The following is a 16,179-nucleotide window of genomic DNA, read 5'->3' on the forward strand; positions in this document are numbered from 1 at the left end:
ATCCTTTGGAGTTGAGCAAGAGGGATGTGGAGGAAGCAGGCATGAAGCCCCTTTATATTTGTGTGTGTGTACATGAATGAAATTAGTCTGTTTGTTCAGGTAAGGCCATGAATATCCCTGCAGAGGCAGTTTGGTCAGCAAGTGTATTTTCCTCAGATATAGGACCTGGCAGGGGACTGTAAGATCGGACATGCTGGATGTAGATAGGAGAGGCTCTTTCCTATAGGAGGGTGGAGACCTATATCAGTAGAGGGGAGACTGCAGTACATTGAGCTCCATAGAGACAGTGCCGGGGCAAGGGAGAGCCAGACGGGCACTTTGTGACTCTGTGCCTCGTGGAGGAAAATCAACTAAACATGGACAAAGGAGATCCTAAGAAGCAGAGAGGCAAAATGTCCTCATATGCATTCTTTGTGCAAACCTGCTGGGAGGAACACAAGAAGAAGCACCTGGATGTTTCTGTCAACTTCTCAGAGTTCTTCAAGAAGTGTTCAGAGAGGTGGAAGGCCATGTCTACTAAAGAAAGGGGGAAATTTGAAGATATGGCAAAGGCTGACAAGGCTTGTTATGAAAGAGAAATGAAAACCTACATCCCCCCCCACAAAGGGGAGATCAAAAAGAAGTTCAAGGACCCCCAATGCACCCAAGAGGCCTCCTTTGGCCTTCTTCTTGTTCTGTTCTGAGTACCACCCCAAAATCAAAGGCGAGCATCCTGGTTTATCCATTAGTGATGTTGCAAAGAAACTAGGAGAGATGTGGAACAACACTGCAGCAGATGACAAGCAGCCCTCTGAGAAGAAGGCCACTTGATTCTGGTTTATCATGCTTCCTCCTCTTGCATCCTCTCTTCTTCCTCTCTTGTCTTCTTCTCCTTCTCTACCTGCCCCCACTATTGAATCTCCAGTCCCATCTTCCCCTGCACTGCTGAATCACAGACTCTAGCCTTTATTGACCCATTAAAATGGGGAAAAGGTTCACAGGAGATCACCTGAGTACTTGATGGAGTACTTGTCAGGGAGCAGCTCTTCTGAAGAAGCAGAATTAACATCAGAATAAGACTAGCATCCAGGCAACAACAGGACTGAACAACAAAAAAAGGAGTGTTGAATGAGAGAATTGGAATGGAGAGTGCAGGGGATGGGCAAGTACTGGATACAAGAGGGGACAGGAGACTTCACAGGACATCCTGGGGCCTAGGGGAAAGAAAGTCCAGATGAAGAAAGAAGAGATAAGCAAGTAAAGAATGCCAGCACCTGTAGGCAGACAGAGGAGGCCGCCCATGTGCCTGTAAAACATGGACAGAAAGCAGAAAAGCCCCTTCCAGAGGGCTTGAAGGGCCTTGAACGCCACAGTAAACACTTGGGATTTGTATCTGTAAGTCATTCTGAGCCCGGGAGCACCATGATTTGTTCTGTCTTTCCTAGGAGAGGTCCTGGGAATAGAAGGAAACCATAAAAATAAAGTAATTAATTAATTAAATATTTAAAAATAATTGGAGAGGGAAAGAAAGTTAACTTTATTCTATTATATAAAGGAAAAGCCATCACTATTACAGAAAAGAGAATCTGTTTGAATGAAAAGGTTGTCACACATGCATGTGATATGGCATGTCTATGTATCTAGAGCTTGGGAGGCTAAGGCAGAAGAGTGGAGAGTTTGAGGCCAGCTTGAGCTACATATTGAGACCTTGTCTCAAAAATAAAAACAAAAGAGCAGAAAAGAGAAGAAGGAGACAAGAGGGGGAAGAAAAAAGATGGGCAGAAAGGGGACTCCTTTTAAGTAGGGGTAGCTCTTATTAATGATTGAAATTAATTGTAAACAGTGCCAAAGTTTACAGAAAGGATAAGAACATGAAAAGCTAAATAAAGATTAGGGATTTGAATGCGAGAAAAGCAATTTGGCTTGTGTTTGACCTCACATACTTCTTGTAACAGGCTGGCTCTGCTGTATTTTACAAGTACACATAACTAGTACTTGTATGTACTAGTTTTGGAAAGCAAAATGCTTTTCTTTAATGCTTCAGACTCAAAAACAGAACACATAATTTGACTGTTCTATTAGTTCCTTGTTGGAGGAGGTGTTCTTTGTAATAAAATGGCATTTGTCTTGTGCTACTGTCTTAAATTTATTTTTCTTTTTTGAGTTCAGAATATAGGGTTTGATTAGAAAACTGAAGATTTGGGGGGCTGGAGAGATGGCTCAGTGGTTAAGAGCACTCACTACTCTTTCAGAGGTCCTGATTTCAAATTCCAGCAACTACTTGGTGGCTCACAACCATCTGTAATGAGATCTGATGCCCTCTTCTGGTGTGTCTGAAAACAGCTACTGTGTACCTACATAGAATAAATAAATAAATAAATAAATATTTTTTAACAAAAAAGAAAACTGAAGATAGAATGCTTTTTTAATTTAAAGAAAAAATAGCTGATGGAAGATAATAGTAACGGAAAGATAGTTATAGAAAACTAGCATCTTCCACTTTAGCAGGACACATACTAGAAGGAGTGGAGCTAGAAACAAGAAATTGGGAACAAAGGATATTGTGCAGGACCACGTGGGTTTTGGTCTTTGCTCTCATAAAGCTGCCATCTACACATCATCACAGACTGCTTTGCAGATGTGCATGGCACATGCATATTCCCACTTCTGGAACCCAACAGAAATTGCTTGTCATTATAAAAGAAGGTCACATAAATTTCCAGCACAGAAACACTGGAAATACTAAGTCAGGGTGCCAGGTTAGGTGTCTGCTGAGGTCCACAGATGTCCATTCCCTGACTGCAATCTTCTTGCTTTGTTACCATGGCAAATGGAATACTGGAGCTCTCAGTGTCTCTTTTCTAAGGCTAGAACCACACTCATGAGTACTCCATGAGAGATACACACTTGTGACTTGATAATCTGCCAAAGGTTCATAATCACATTAACCTATGGTCCCAGTTACCATACACAGTTTCAAGAGGACAAAAAAAAATTCACTCTACAGCACTGAATATCAACTATTTAAGTGGCTCAATCTCAAAAGTGAGGAAGAAATCTGAGTGTCTGAGTCTTTGGAGAAGGCTGGCTTAGGGGCTAATGCTGACATATAGAAGCAGCAGATGGGTCCCTGGTCAAAGCTTAGGCTGAGTAGATTGTTCCATGTTTATTCCTTTAAAATGTACTTCTAGAATGCTATGCAAGGGAGAGAAAAAAAAAAGTACTTACCACATAAATCTAAAGACCTGAGTGCAAGTCCCAGAGCTCATGCAAAGGTAAAAAGAACCATTTCCACAAAGTTGTCCTGATCCTCACACATGTGCCATAATATGTATGTGCCCACATATTCATCATACACTATACACACAACAAAAATTAATAATTTGTCAAAAAAACTTTAAAAATAAAAGTTACATGAATACCATATTTTAGTACATTGGATTTTATGCAAATTTGCATTACATATAGCTAACATTAGTGTAGCGATCTCTTTGCCTGTTATTTAGAGTAATGCACACATTGGCCAATATGATGTGAGTAGTATAATCCCTATTGTTCATATGAGAAAAGTGAAGCTCCCAGAAGAAGAATAGAGGAGTGACATACCAGCATCAGAGGAGTCTACAGAAGAGCATGAGTACCACCTGTTTGTGGTCCAGAGAAGAAGGGGCTATCAACATGAGAGATAAGTGGCAGAGATAGTTGGCACACAATAGACAGGAAGTGAGAGCTGCAGAAGCTCAGAGAAGAGAAGTGGAACCAAGGTATATGTGCAAGACAACCTGAGCAATGTAGGTGTTCCTTGAAAAGCTATATGAGCTCTGTACTATGACTAGCTTAGGAACAGAAAAGCCCTCAGCACAGTTTTGTGCTGTCTTCCTTGGTCTCACCTAAGGTGTAAACAATCCCTTTGTCTTGTATCCAGTCTGTATATGTCACCTACCCATGTGTTGCTCCATCACTGTCTCTGTCTCAAATCTACTGTCACTGCAGCTCTGTGTTCAGATAACCCTCGCATAGAAGCTCATTGCTACCATAGTGCTTATGTTTTCTGGCTACCTTTATCTTACATTGGCATTGCCATCTCACATCATCACAGGAAGAACAGTGCACGTAATATTTTAAGGGGAAAACAGCTGGTTTGCATGACTTTTACTGTAGCATACAGTTAAACATTGTTAACCTGTTATTGTGTTTAATGTATAGGCTAAACCACATCATCAACATTCATGCACAGAAAAACAGCATGCTTGGTGCTATTCCACTGGAGTCTCATCATGCATTTCTCATGGATAAGGGATTACTAACACTACTGAAGGACAGAGAACAGTACAAAAATACATATTGAATACATATTAAGTCCTTGCCAGACTTAATATGTTGGTGCACACACACAATCAAAAGGGAGAACATGAAAACCTCATTTAACCAAAGCCTCCTTAGTAAATGTGTTTTCCATATATGTACAATTTTCAGCCAACTAAAACTTAAATACCAAAATATTTTTAGCTAAAGCTGTTTTATATGGGAATATTTCTACAATAAGATAATTCCTATAAAGCATAGAACACAAGTCCTGGCACATATAGTTCAATAAGTGTTAGTAATTTTTAATGTATTATGTAAGTGCCTGCCTTAGGAATCAGAGTAAACAGTATAATTACTCCTCTTGATTGCCCAAGGTCATCATAAATAGTAATTACTTAATGAGGCTATGAGCACAAGGACATCTTGGAAGTTACCAGGAATGCTGGGGTTGTTGGCTCCTGTATAAAACAGCTCCAATGTGAGGGATGGCTAATGGTGGGACTGGCTGTCAGCTAACTACTACTCACTCTATCAAGCTGTCAGTTCGTATGGATGTCAGTGTACCTGCACTGGCTATTTCTCACCTCATCGTTTCCTAACACTAAGCATCTTTGAGTTGAGACACTGAGCTAGTTAAGTATTGGAAATACATACAAACAAGGACTGGTCTATTTAACCTACCTCTACCCATTTCCTGATTGTTTGGAAACCCTGAAGTTTCCAGAGTGAAGTCTGTGAGTCTATCCAGCTGTGATGATGCATACCTATAATAACAGCAATCAAGAGGCTGAGGCAGGTGGATAGAAAGCTTGAGGCCAGCCTGAGCTACATAGAGATACTCTGTCTCATAAAATAAAGGAAGAGGTAAGAGACCCACCTGCCCTCCGACCTTTCCCATGCCCTCAGTTTGGATGTCAGGACAACCTAACTAAGAAGATTCCCCCAAATCATATGGGTAGTATCTTAGTTGGGGTTTTTACTCTCATGAAGAGACACCACGGACATAGTAACTCTTATAAAGGAAAATATTTAGTTAAGGTTGGCTTACAGTTCATAGGTTTAGTCCATTATCATCATGGTGGAAAGCACAGTGGCATGCAGGCAGACATGAATGGTGCTGGGGAGGAAGCTGAGACTTCTACATCTGGATTAGCAGGCATCAAGAAGAGAAAGGCAACAACTAGGCCTGGCTTGAGCATCTGAATCTCAAAGCCAACCTGACACTGACAAACTTCCTCTAAAAAAGCCACACTTCCTAATAGTGCCACTCCTTATGGGCTTATGGGGGCCATTTCATTCAGACTGTCACAGGTAGGAATAAAATATGTGTGTGATTGTTAGCCACTGTCCAGATAGAGGGGTGGAGGGAGGCACAGTGTGGAGAAAGTGCAGACTGATATCTGGGCAGGTATGACTTTAAGACTTAAGTAGTTTGCTCAAGTGTTCACATGTCTCTTACTTTGTCCCTATCCTTTAGAGTGCAGAGTTGATATTTAATCAAGATTCTAGAGAAATTAAAGCCTCCATGCTGCTGTGCAGGACTTGTGGTAGATCCTTGCCTAGCCTAGCCTTTTCTCTTATTCTTTCAGCCACATCCTTTAATCACATCTCCTGAAAAAAGACATACGCATTTGATTCTTCTGATATCACACAGGTGCAGGCAGGAAGCAGGAAAGGCCACGGTGACTGTCAGTGGAGAACAGGCCCATTATTGATGGTAGTAGTGGTGTAGGGCCTGATCATTTCAGTTCTTCCTGAGGATGCTATTTTAAAGAAATCTCTTTCTCATGATTTTCACATGTAAGACATAGACCAGCAGGTGGTGTATTAGTGACATGTCATGACATCAATCTACACATAGGTATAGGGGAGTTCACAGATTGTGGATGTGGTAGAAGAGACTGTTGGTGGGTAGTAGGTGTGAGAATTGCAGTCTCTTGTTTCCACCAGGATCCCTATTTCTATTTTTCTTCCACAGTACTAAATGACTCATTCCTACTGTTTTATTTCCTCTTTGTTAAAGTTTATGTTTTTTTCCTGTTGAACTTGTCTAAAAGGATGCAGCATTCCTAGAGAAGTCTATTTTCTTTTCTTTTCTTTCTTTTCTTTTCTTTTCTTTTCTTTTCTTTTCTTTTCTTTTCTTTTCTTTTCTTTTCTTTTCTTTTTCTCTTTTCTTTTCGAGACAGGGTTTCTCTGTGTAGCCCTGGCTGTCCTGAAACTCACTCTATAGACTAGGCTGGCCTCAAACTCAGAAATATGCCTGTCTCTGACTCCCAAGTGCTGAGATTAAAGGCATGAGCCATGACTTGCCCAGCTGCTGAGAAGTCTATTTTCTATTGTCACCTTGTGTCCAGGACACCTTAAGTAGGACACAAGTGGAAGACATCACTGGGGGTACCCCCTGGTGGCTTCTACTGAACTGATTTCATATAATGAGGTAATGATGAAAGACTAACTCTGAGAAAGGTACTATACTGTGTACGGTAAATTTCCTTTAAACAAATGTTCATTTGTGGTACTTATTTTATTTGAAATTTTTTATAATAGTTTTCAAAAATGATTTTAATTTACTTTGATAGTTATATTGTATATTATATATAAATAAATTTTTAAAATAAAAGAAAATAAAAATTAAATTTAAAAAGTTTTCATGATCTTTAATTTTAAAAGAAAAAATGTTTCTGGGTGATTGAATCTTTGAAGCACAATTTTGGTAGCCAATTCCCGATGTGATCAGTACTCTAGCTGAAGGATGGGATGTGCAAACTTGCTCAACTACATGTCTTTTATATGAATGTCCTCCCACACAAAAGGGAATATTCTGATCCATAGGTTAGGTGCTAATTAAGGCATCTAGGTAACACATTATCTTCTTCAAATAGCCATAGAGCCTTTTGATATCTCAAATAAATTTCACCTACCTTCTTAGGGAGGGGAGACAAGAATTCTCCATTTTTTGGTAAGAGTTTTATATTTATAGTCTTAATACAATTTCAGTATCACTATACCCATAATTTAGTTAATATACTTAAATTTTGTGGGAAGCCACATGTGCTGTTGCAGGGTGGCGTTGGCTTCCGCTGGCCACCACGCATACATAGACAGTAAAGTTTTTTTTTGCCAAGATGAGGTTTTGAGAATTAACCAAAATTAACCAATCAGATGAGAGAGAAGTTAACCAATCAGATGAGAGAGAAGTTAACCAATCAGATGTAGGCATGCAAATGAGGTGGTAAGCATAACCCAAGCACAACCAATCTGGGTGTGAGACACGCCTCTCCTAGGCCTATATAAGCAGCACCAGTTCTGGGCTTGGGGTCTCTTCGCCTCTGCAATCAAGCTCTCCCAATAAACATGTGCAGAAGGATCCTGTAGGTGAGTCGGGTGCGTGCAAGAAATTTAATTTTCTGATAATGAACATATTTATAGTAGATCAAAATGACTAGAAAGGAAGAAATATGCATTGCACTTAACAACAGTTTTCAATAGCAGACTCTGTTAACTGTGAATGTGTGCATCTGAAAGCTGCTCTCTTAATTTGCTGATAAAAAATTAATTGCTGAGCACACTCCAGAGAAATAACACTTTTTAATTTAATGTTTGCTAGTGAAAATTTCATGAAATAACAAATTGAAAAGGTGATTTCCTGTATAATGTGCTTCCTGTGAGTCAGATGGTCAAGAAGTGATTGATGCTCAGCAGTCACAACAATGTAACTGTTGTTACCCTCAAAGCATGTATAATTGTGTAATGATAGCATAGAACTCAGACACATCCACCTTACAGTGTAAGTCACCTTAGATGTTTTACAATATTCAATATAATGTTGATTCTAAGAAAACACATTGAATTATTAGAAAATTGTGATCTCTGAATGCACACTACAGACCACAATTCATTACCTGTTCATCAGACAACATTATCAAGGAAAAACAGGGCAAGACCTCAGAGACCAATCACAGTTCATGCTTTGCATGATGTAGAAGAACACAGGAGGGAAAGCTTTAAGGAAAACACAGGACTTTTCTCTCCCTGACCATCACTAACATAGCCAAAGGCACTCGGGTCATTGTGTGTTCTTCCTATGAACCTTCCAAATTCTGAAGAAGCTTGGAATTAAACATTTTGAAAACTAATAGTCACATAACAGGGATCTTTCTGGAACTGCTTCAATGCGTCAGCAGCAGATCCCATGTTCTGATGCTCTGTTGAATGGCAAGGAAGTGAACATGGAGGATGGTCTAGAAAGACTGCCATGTGAATCTTTAAGATATTCATCTCTACCCTATCCAATATGTGTCTGTGTTTAAATAAACACTATCAGAAGCTAGAGGGAAGCACCTTAGAATCCCCTCTTGCATCTCATAACAGAATTGGGTTGGTTCTCTTTGCCCAAGGATCATTAAATCTGTTAGAGCATCTCCTGGAGTTCTTGTCTGGCTTGAGAAGGCCTTTATTGTGCTTTAAACTCTACTCCCTCTTGATAATTTTGGTGCCTCTTCTTGTCTCAAGTGAAACAGACTGCTTTAGAACTAATGCCTAGGCTTACTCCTATCCCTATAGTATGGGCTTCCAGGAGCTAACAGAAATGGAGGCATGACTGTACTCTCTGACTCTACTCCTCAAGATTTTCACCACCTTAGTAATTTCCCAAAGATTAGACAGTTAATTTGTGACTCAGGGTTCCACATCCATGGATTTCTGCTTGAAAAACCTGGGCATGCTATACACACCTAAAATCTCAGCCTTCAAGAGGTAGAGGTAGGAGGATTTTCAATTCAAGACTACCCTGGGCTACATGTGAGAAACACTGTCCTCATGGAAGAAAAAGAAATGGAAAGGAAAAGGAGTTGTAGAAGGATATAGATGAGGAAAAACGGAAGGAGAGGGGAGGAGGAAGAAGAGACTATTTAAAAGATGTTATTTCTGTATCAAACATGCAGAGATCTATCTGTTTGTTATGATTTCCTAATAATCCAATGTGTTTTCTTAGAGTCAACATTGTATTGAATATTGTAAAACATCTAAGTTGATTTATGGTGTAAGGAGGATGTGTCTGGGTTCTATGCTATTACTACACAATTTTACATAGGAGACCTGGCCATTCCTAAATGTGATACAGATGAGGAGGCCTGGAATCAAGGTCCCATGTATACAGAGAACTGACTGTATGCTGACTGTTAACTACACCTTACAGAAATTGTCAAGGTGATAATCAGAATCTAGTGGAAGATTCATTAATACACATGAGTCTAGCCCACATATGGTTACACAGGGTCAGTGTCAGGGAGGTGTCACCAAGAGCCCTCCCATCTTGTCTTTTAGTTAGCCTATTCTATATCAAAAGGTATCCAGATGAAAAAGAAAGCAAAACCCAGAGACAATACCTTTCATTGCTCTCTGCTTTTTAACTTCTTTCTGAAAACATCTGTTGGGAGGCCACCTACAAAAAGTACATTAAACAGCATCTAACACAAACCTGACCAATCTCTGCCCTTCTGTGCACAGCAAGTACCCATTACTTACAGTGCAGTAGTACTTTTCAAGAGAGGACACAAGGAGAAAGGTGGGATTCACTTCTCTTGCTAGTCATAGGTCAGCCTATTTGTGGTCTGATGAAGCAAGATTTTTTTCTATTCAAAGCAGTAAAATATCTATTGCTGTGTGCTAAGAATCAGAGCTTTTGCTCAGTGCTTTCTTATTTTTAAAGATTTTATTTATTTTATGTATGTTTGTACACTGTCATTGTCTTCAGGCACACCAGAAGAGGGCATCAGATCACATTACAGATGGTTGTGAGTCACCAAGTTGGAGCTGGAAATTGAACTCAGGACCTCTGGAAGAACAGTCAGTGCTCTTAACTTCTGAGCCAGCTCTCCAGCCCTTGCCCAGGGGTTTCAATACCTGCCCAGTAACTTGAGTTTAGATATGATCATGATGGCACAAATGGCTTCATAAGGACAAGTAGAGAAACCTCATTATCACATTTGCTCTGCCTCACTAGGTGATGCCCTCATCATATTATGATGTAGCAAGAGGGCCCTAATCAGATACTATTACTGTGTTCTTGAAACTTCCAGTCTCCATAGTCATGAGCCCAACAAATCTATTTTCTCTAAAATATTACTCAGGCTGTGGTATGTGGTTATAATTACAGAAAATGAACTAAGATAGTATCTTTTGTTTTGTTTTCTAGTCAACTTGAGTTTAGAAACTTTGAGGGATATAAATATAGATTTAAAGAATTTATTTAGGGCCAGTGAAATGTCTCAGTGGGTTGATGATCTGAATTTTAGCCCCAGAAGAGATATGGTGGAAGAAGAGAACTAACTTCTGAATGTTGTCCTCTTGTCTCTACATGTACACCATGGTACCCGCATGTGTGCAAGTAGGTACACCCACCCACACAAGTAAATAAATATTTTAAAGTTACTGTATTTTGTAACATTTAACTCAACAATATTGGGCTGGTGAGATGGCTCAGTGGTTAAGAGCACTCAACTGCTCTTCTAAAGGTCCTGAGTTCAAATCCCAGCAACCACATGGTGGCTCACAACCATCCGTAAGGAGATCTGACTCCCTCTTGTAGAGTGTCTGAAGACAGCTACAGTGTACTTAACAATATTAATAAACATATTTATTGATTAAGCTACATTATCATAAAGCACATGCAGTTCTGTATTCACTCAATAATATTTTCTTTTTTCCAGTTTTATATTAACTTTTCATGTGACTATTGCCTATAGGTATTTTTATAATTTCTACTGTCAGTGTTGAGCCTCTTATAAGCATTCTAAAGTCCATGACTTTTGTTTCTGACCTCTATTGAAGGCTGTGGCCAACCAACTAGAAAACAGTTCAAACTACAAGCTTCCATTGACTGGAAAATAAGCTCAAATAAGCTTCTACCATATGATTGACTAAGAAAGATGATTTCTTTCATTAATCCTATCATAAGCTTCAGAATTTGAGCAATTACCCCTTTCTTAATTGGTGTTTAAAGTCAGTGTACAGTGACTTTCAACAGTTCCAATGTGAGGTCCTTATACTGATAATTAACCCTTTCTCAAGTGGATTTCCTTTTATAGTTTTTAAATGATTTCTTAAGTGGCCTCTGTTAGCACCCTACACTGACATTACTGAAGGTGTTTTCAGAGTTAAATGTCCAAAATAATTTAGTTGTGATCACATCCTACATTGTGAATCTTTGTAGTGACTTGACATTAGATGCTTCTTCCTGATGAGTGAACTTTAGGAGAGGAAAAGCAATATTGTCTTCTCATAGAGGACACAGGATGTAGTCATTGTGATCATCACAAGGACAAACCATTGAGCTTCTTGACTTGGGTGCTGAGAACAGAACACAGGCCCTCGGAAAGATCAGCAGCTGTTCTTAACTTTTTAGTCATTTCTCCAGCCCCCAAATGTGGGTATATTTTAAAAAAATAATAAAAACTGGACAAATCCCTGCTGAATAAGGTAAAATAAAAATATTACTAAAAGTAAAGTAGAGAGTAGAAAGGGACAGAAGGTAAAAAGGCAAGCGAACGATTGCCTGCCAACGAACACATTCAGGTTGGCTGTCATTCTTCCCTGAGGTATCCCATTATATTCTGCTTTCCATAGTGTGTAATAGATATACTTACTTGGAGCCTTTTTATAAAGAAGCCATGTCGTTTTTTCCCCTAATTTGAAGCCCCTGGAAGTTTCTCTTTGAATTTGATGTTTTGTTATTTCTCTGACAAAAGCAGCTCACTTCAGACTTTTAGTTTTCTTTATATATGACTCATGAATTGCTTCTTCAAACATTGCTTTTACTCACTCCTTGCTATTCTCTTCTCTTTATTTTATGTGTTTTGCTAGCCATTTCATATATCTATGGATCTATGCTCCATTTTAATTGCACTTGTGTGTGCATACATCTCTCTCTCTCTCTCTCTCTCTCTCTCTCTCTGTGTGTGTGTGTGTGTATGTAAACCTCAGAATTGCATGTTGAAACCAGAAGATGACTTGAGGAAATTAGTTCTCACTTTCCACCATATGTGTCCCAGGAATTGAACTTGGGTCATTAGACTTGGTGGCAAATGGCTTTAGCTGAGCCACTTGCTGTCTGCCACCTTGTTGTCCCTGATTAAACACTTTATTGCACCAGAATTTTTTTCCAAGGCAGGATTTCACTGTGTAGCCTTGACTTACTGAAACTCTATTTGCAGATCATGGTGGCCTCGAACTCAGAGAGATCCACCTGCCTCTGATTCTGCTTCTGGACTGCTGGTATTAAAGACATGTGCCACATCACCTGGCTACAACGAGATTCTTAATTCTTACATTTATTGCTTATTTTACAACCAAAACATGACTCAGTTGCAAATACTTACCTGAAAATGACATACATTTTATCAATAGACTATATTTTATGCAGACAGGTACTGTAAAATGCTGACATAAGTCCATGAGCTTACGACTTTAATGGGACTACCCATTTCTTAGAGGACACTCACTAAAGCCCATAGAAGTCTTTTCTTGGAATATGTTAACCATTTCTAAACTAAAGCTCTTAGTTATCGTATTAAAAAGAACTGAAAGTTATGAGTCTCTTTTTCCCTTGTCTTGAAGTCTGATTAATACAGTCCAAAAATGTATCCACTACAACTTTCATGGAAGTAAAAATCTTTTCTTCTTTTAAACATAGCAGCATGAGACATGCACAGGCATCTTGACCAACCATGAATGAAATATTAGTTGTTATTGAATGGTTTCACAACTGTTTAAGTTTTGAAAGCAAGTGTTGTTTTACCCTGTAATTTTAGGATGGATTCCTTAAGAAACATTATCAAGGGCTAGAGAAATGGCTCAGGGGTTAGGACCACTGACTTCTCTTCCAGAGGTCCTGAGTTCAATTCCCTGAAACCACATGATGGCTCACAACCATCTGTAATGGGATGCGATGCCCTCTTCTCATGTGTCTGAAGACAGTGTACTCAGATGCATAAAATAAACAAATCTTTTTAAAAATTATATATATATATATTTAAAAAAAGAAACAGAATCAAACCTATTCTCAAAGCTATTTGGTGTGTAATAATGAACTTAGTGCAGTTCTTTCTGTTAAGAAACACTGTACCCATGAACTTTAAAAGAAAGAAAAACACTTGCACGAAAGGTTTGCCATTGGTAAGCCCTGAGCTCATGTGCAGCAGGGCAGGATAGAATATGATAGGGTTGAATGGAATTTTCCCTCTGCTCTCTGAAGGTCTGTAATAAAATGTCTAAGATAAATTAAATGGGAGAAAATTGTATAAATGCATTATTGTTCCTAAGTATAGCCCAACATGATTCAGCTTTTGGGCTCCACTCTTTCAAGGTGAAGTGAAATACAGGAAATGTCAGGAAAAAAGCATGCTGGGTTTTTCTGTTGTTGTTGTTGGGCTTTTTGTTTTGTTTTGTTTTGTTTTGTTTTTATTGTCAATCTTACACAACAGAGGCTCATCTTCAAAGAACACTTCTTAATTGAGAAAAGGCCTCCATCAGACTGGCCTGTGGGCAAATCTGTTGGGCATTTTTGTGATTAATTATTGATGTGAGAAAGCCCAATGAATTGTGTGCAATGTGACTCCGGGTAGGTAGTCCTTGGTCCTATGAAAAAAACAAGCTGAGCCAACTATGGGGAGCAAGCAAGAAAACAGCATTCCTCTGTGGTCTCTGCTATAATTCCTGCTTCCAGGTTCCTGCTTGTCAGGGTTACTGCCTTGACTTCCATGATAGACTATTAGTTGTGAGACAGAATAAATAAAACCCTCAAGTTGATGCTGATTGTGATGTTTAACATAGCATAGAAAACAAATTAGAACAAACAGTAAAAATCATTTAGGGAAAGTCAAAGGCTTGAAGAATATATAACAGTTTGGGACATTTATTTGCTCTGCAAACTTGATGGGCAATATTGTGTCCAATCTTTGAGAATGTCCTACCTGATGGCTGGCTTCATTACTACATCTGACAGAGGCTGAGGACAGTTAGAGGGACACCTGTTGCACTGTGCATGTCTTCTAGCTCTTAATTGCTAAATTACAATATATATATTTAACAGCCTGTTGTTTGTGATAGTCCTTACCAGGTAATGTGATAGAATTCTAAAACAGGTATTCCTTTCTTCACTATGAGAATCAGTTATGGGGCTGGAGAGATGGCTTAGTGGTTAAGAGCACAGACTGCATTGAAGAGGACCAAGATCTGGTTCCCAGTACCCACATTGGAAAATTCACAATTGCTTCTAACTCCAGCTCCAGGGGACCAGACACTTCTAGTCTCTGAGGGTGCCCCCACACTCCTACACACACACACTAAAAATAAATAAATAATTAAAAAAGAAAAGCAGCTGTCAGCTTGCCTTACTATTGTATTTTATATGATATTTTTGTTTTTAAAAACAGATAAAAATGTGGGTTGAATAAATTAGCAAAGTTCAGAGTTAGCAAGACCAACTGAAGAGGATGCCATTGTAATCAACCCAAAATGCTAATTGCTAGAGTTGTCTTAGTCTCAATCTCTCAATATTCTTAATGATGTGAAAAAACAACCCAGTTTACCAGTGCTCAATATTCTTAATGATGTGAAAAAACAACCCAGTTTACCAGTGCACACTTACTGTTGCCACCTATCCTGCATAGGATCTCTAATAACACTAACACCAGTGACAGAAATAGTAACTAATGTTTATCTAGTGTCTGTTAGGTGACAGGGCCTGCACAGTTTTACATATTTCACCCCCAATTTTGCAGTAATCCTGAAAGGTATGTGCTATTTAGTCACTTTTACAGATGAAGGCTCTAGGATGCTGTCTAGCACTCCATTGGTCTGGGACTCAGAGCTGGAATCTGAGTCACTCAATATTGAATGCTATGTGTTGTGTTGTTTACTACTTATCCTGTCTTGAAGTGGCTTGCCATTCTAGGAGTAATAAACTGATGTTTGTTGCATGAAACTTTAGTCTAAATATATAGAGAAGCACCTAGCATATTTTCTTATGCTAGCACGAATTTAAACTTAACTCTCCACAGCCAAAGATGACACAAACATTTAGTGAAGAAAAAAATCCTTTCACATTGCAAGCCACCACCAGTATGTTTCACACACCCTAGCCTCAGTGACATACCTTTAAAAAAAAAAAGACATTTGAGGACAGAGGAAGCATCTAATGCTGACTTCTTGTGAAAGTACATGCGATTAATAAACCCAAACAGATAGGCATAAAATTTCATTCTGTTAATGTTTTATAAAGGAAAGTAAACTAATTAGGTACTGCTTGGGAGTTAGTGCTGTAAACTAAGTACTGCCTGAGAGTTAGTGTTATAAACTAAGTACTGTCTGGGAGTTAGTGCTGTGCAGAGCACTCAGGCTTCACTATGTGCCTTCTCAGCACTTCAGAGCCATAGTGGCCTCCATTGCATTAAGTCACTCAAAGGAGTTTCCTTTGAGATTTCAACAGATACCTTAGAAAAGACTTTGGTAGACATTTTAATGTTACTTTATTTTTAAAACACACATATATAAATGGAGTGAACCCGTTAAGAAACTGACCAAAGTAGATGAACATTGCTGTTGCTGAGTTGCAGCTATACAGGGCCCAGCCTTCCCTATCACTCTATGGTGAGGGAGGACCTTTTTTAAATTATTCTTGTAAAATATACATAATATGAAAGCTATAATTTTTATCTTTTTAAGTTGATAGTTGAGTGGCATTAAGTACGTTCACAGTATTGTGGGATTATGATTCCCATCCATTATCAGAATTCTTTTACCATTTCAAACTGAAATTCTATACCCAATAAATAATAACTCTTCACTTCACCCTCTCATAGCCCTTAGCAACCACCATGCTACTTTCCATTG

General features: G+C 38.9%; 1 pseudogene; it reads left to right on the forward strand.

The window, feature by feature from the left end:
* Positions 1–356: 356 nt before the first annotated feature.
* On the forward strand, positions 357–6,941 carry LOC110288587 (high mobility group protein B1-like 1 pseudogene; annotated as a pseudogene).
* Positions 6,942–16,179: the final 9,238 nt, after the last annotated feature.

This window comes from Mus caroli, unplaced genomic scaffold, assembly GCF_978045245.1.
Source record: "Mus caroli unplaced genomic scaffold, Mus_caroli_1 scaffold_13, whole genome shotgun sequence".
NCBI lineage: Eukaryota > Metazoa > Chordata > Mammalia > Rodentia > Muridae > Mus > Mus caroli.